This window comes from Kogia breviceps, chromosome 14, assembly GCF_026419965.1.
Source record: "Kogia breviceps isolate mKogBre1 chromosome 14, mKogBre1 haplotype 1, whole genome shotgun sequence".
NCBI lineage: Eukaryota > Metazoa > Chordata > Mammalia > Artiodactyla > Physeteridae > Kogia > Kogia breviceps.
In genome coordinates this window covers 20,486,205-20,489,413 of record NC_081323.1, presented here as the reverse complement: position 1 = coordinate 20,489,413, position 3,209 = coordinate 20,486,205, and the positions used below count along the sequence as shown (strand labels likewise).

General features: G+C 44.7%; 2 non-coding genes across 2 annotated transcripts; both read left to right on the top strand.

Moving 5' to 3' along the window:
• Positions 1 to 2,148: 2,148 nt before the first annotated feature.
• LOC131741910 (small nucleolar RNA U109) lies at positions 2,149 to 2,227 on the top strand. Its single transcript, XR_009331264.1, has one exon. It is a non-coding gene; the product is annotated as a small nucleolar RNA U109 (small nucleolar RNA).
• A 150-nt stretch (positions 2,228 to 2,377) lies between these two features.
• On the top strand, positions 2,378 to 2,506 carry LOC131741909 (small nucleolar RNA U109). The gene has a single exon (XR_009331263.1). It is a non-coding gene; the product is annotated as a small nucleolar RNA U109 (small nucleolar RNA).
• Positions 2,507 to 3,209: the final 703 nt, after the last annotated feature.

Genomic DNA, 3,209 nt, shown 5'->3' with positions numbered 1-3,209 from the left:
ATTTGTGCAGTTTTTGGTTTTTTTTTTTTTTAAATAGTCTTGGGGTGGAGGAGTAGATGATCCAAATTATAAAAGAGAAAATATCCGTTTAAAACTTAGATGGGGGCTTCCCTGGCGGCGCAGTGGTTAGGAATCCACCTGCCAACGCAGGGGACGCGGGTTCTAGCGGGTTCTAGCCCACATGCCGCAGAGCAACTAAGCCTGTGCACCACAACTACTGAGCCTGCGCTCTAGAGCCCGTGAGCCACAACTACTGAAGCCCGCGCACCTAGAGCCCGTGCTCTGCAACAAGAGAAGCCACCGCAGTGAGAAGCCCACGCACTGCAACGAAGAGTAGCCCCCGCTGGCTGCAGCTAGAGGAAGCCTGCACTCAACGAAGACCCAACACAGCCATAAATTAAAATAATAATAATAATAATAAAAAGATGACAGAAAACAAGCGTCAGGGTCATACCTTCCTTAGCGATATGAATATTGATGTCACTAGCTCTATAGTTTGAATGAGGAAACTTGCCGGAAATCGCAGGTTTCTTCATGTGCTCTAGCTTGTCTTTTTCAAAGAAGAAGCTTGAGCTATTTAGACAAGGACCTTAGTTCTGTTCTTCTCTGCCAGAGAAGGAGGCCTCAGTGTTCATTCCTGGATTCACCCTGATATTAACTGTAGTGGCCCCATGAGCCTAATTTCATCAGATGGGTCTATTGACAAAGATTTAGCAATCTAATATCCTGGAGTAGGGGTGAAAGAGGGCACTGACAATTATCCCAGATTCCTAGTCCAGTGGCAGGCAATGCAACTGGTTTCTACACCCTGCTAATCAGGATTGGTATGCCTATCCTGTTTTTGTCTAGTCTCCTTTGTGTGTGCAGGTGAAATGTAGAGAGTTAGGTGATGGCTTCCTTCTTCTGATCTGACTGGAGCAGAAGAGGTCTGTAATAGGGGAGGGTGTTGTCTGCCACATAGACACGTGCTAATGCATCCAGATCCTGAGCACGCCTGCGGGTTTCCATGTGTGCACCAGGATTCCCTTCCAGTCGCCAGGTTTGCTGGGTTAGTGCCATAATTTGGACCGGGAAGCAGGCAGGACAACTGGTTCCTGTCTGGTTGTAAACAATTCTGGCCCAAGCCTCAAATAAACATATTGTTATCTGAAACCATTTACAGATTTAGATAATTTCCTATGTGCTATCTGTGACCCTCTCATCAGTGCAGTGATTGGACAGCTGTTATTCTCAGTTTTCAGGTGAAGGAACTGAAGCTCAGATTAAGTAGCATATTCAGGGTCACATGATTGGTAAATGGTGACACAAGCATTTACCCACAGGTTTTCAGATTCTGAGTTGATTGCTCTGTGATGTGACTATTTCTCTACAGGGAGTATGGAGGCATTAGAGCGTGTAGCTTTTTTTGTTGTTGTTTAAATTAAAAAACTTCTTTTGGCCATGCCACGTGGCTTATAGGATCTTAGTTCCCCGACTAGGGATTGAACCCGCACCCTCGGCAGTGAAAGCATGGAGTTGTAACCACTGGACGGCCAGGAGATTCCCGGGTGTACCTTGAGAGGTGGCAGTCAATGCAATGGTGAATTGAAAGCACTAAAACTTAAGCTCATTAACAAATATAGGTACGTTTGAAATTTCCACTCTGTGTGTTCTGTGGAGCTTTTAATAGGCATTCATAAAAAAGTCTCTGCGTTCAGTTTGGGAAATGGATCAAATAAATCTAAACAGGATTCTTTGTTGCGGGACTACTCAGACTCTGGAATGGGGTAATTATCACCGTGGCTTTCTCAAGAGGAGGGCAGGAATATGGCCTATTACAAACTGACTTGACTACAGAGCCCTCTTTTTGTGGAGTAGGATGCAAAGCCATTATTTTCTGAAAGTGTTGCCAGCGATTAGAAATAAGAAAAAGAGGTATATGGAATCCTAAGAAAATGGCTTGGTCTCTCAGAGTAAGCAAAGCTTTTCTGGCTCTTGAGTGTGGACAGAAAATCATCACAGGGTGGAATTTCTCAAGGTGAGATCTGAGGACCACCTTCATCAGAGTCAGCTGGGGACCTTGTTTAAAATGTTGATTTATTGGCCCTACTTCCAGGGGAGGGGAGGGTGAGTATGGCAGATTGTTTGGTTCAAAGATATGTTGTTGTCTTGCATGTGGAAATGTCTGCTCCTTATTCCTTTGGAAGCAGGAATACATCCATAACATGCTACATTTATTTTTTTATTTTTTTTGCTGTATGCGGGCCTCTCACTGCTGTGGCCTCTCCCGTTGCGGAGCACAGGCTCCGGACGCGCAGGCTCAGCGGCCATGGCTCACGGGCTTAGTTGCTCCGCGGCATGTGGGATCTTCCCGGACCAGGGCACGAACCCGTGACCCCTGCATCGGCAGGCGGATTCTCAACCACTGCGCCACCAGGGAAGCCCAACATGCTACATTTAAAAAGGAGTTCTCAGGGCTGCCAATCTTACAGTAGAGGTTGAGTAGTAGTATATTTCTCCTACATTAAAAAAAAAAAAATGTGTTGCCCCTCCCTGGGAGAGAATTACATGTCCATATCTGTTTAATGTCAGACTTGGCCATAAATATTTCAGTATATATGTCTGAAAGATAAAAAAACATAACCACAATACCTCCATCACACCTAAACAACTTTGATAAAAATTTCTCAATATCGTCAAATAGTCAGTGTTCAGACTCTGCTGTCTCGTTATTTTCTGCCTGATGAGTTGTCTGAATTAGAGAGCTGTACAGTTTGAAGTTCAACCCAATCAGATGGCAGGGTCGACATGGTTGAAAAGCTGAAGGGGTCACAACTGGAAAGATGGCCACCCCACCTCTGTGGGCCTTTGGGTTGGGGAGTATCTTTTTTTATTTATGGGACTTCAAGCAACTAACAAGGAAACCTAAGGTACAAGATCACATAAGTCAAAAGTTACGTGAAAGAAACCAGAGGGCGGGGATGAAAAAAAGAATCAGGAAGAAGGAGGCTATCAGTGTATGGCGCCATGACCGACACATTTTGGGCAGGCCACACACTTTAAGCTTCTCAGTAGCCAAGGCAGAAAGAGAAAACCGGTCAGATCCACCATCCACAGTGTCCATAAGATTAAAGTAACTCCAGGTACGGGAAGAACAATTCTAAGATCAGGTAAGAATTTCTCACAAGGATTCTCATAAAAATGATACTGTGAAGTGTTCAGATAATAAA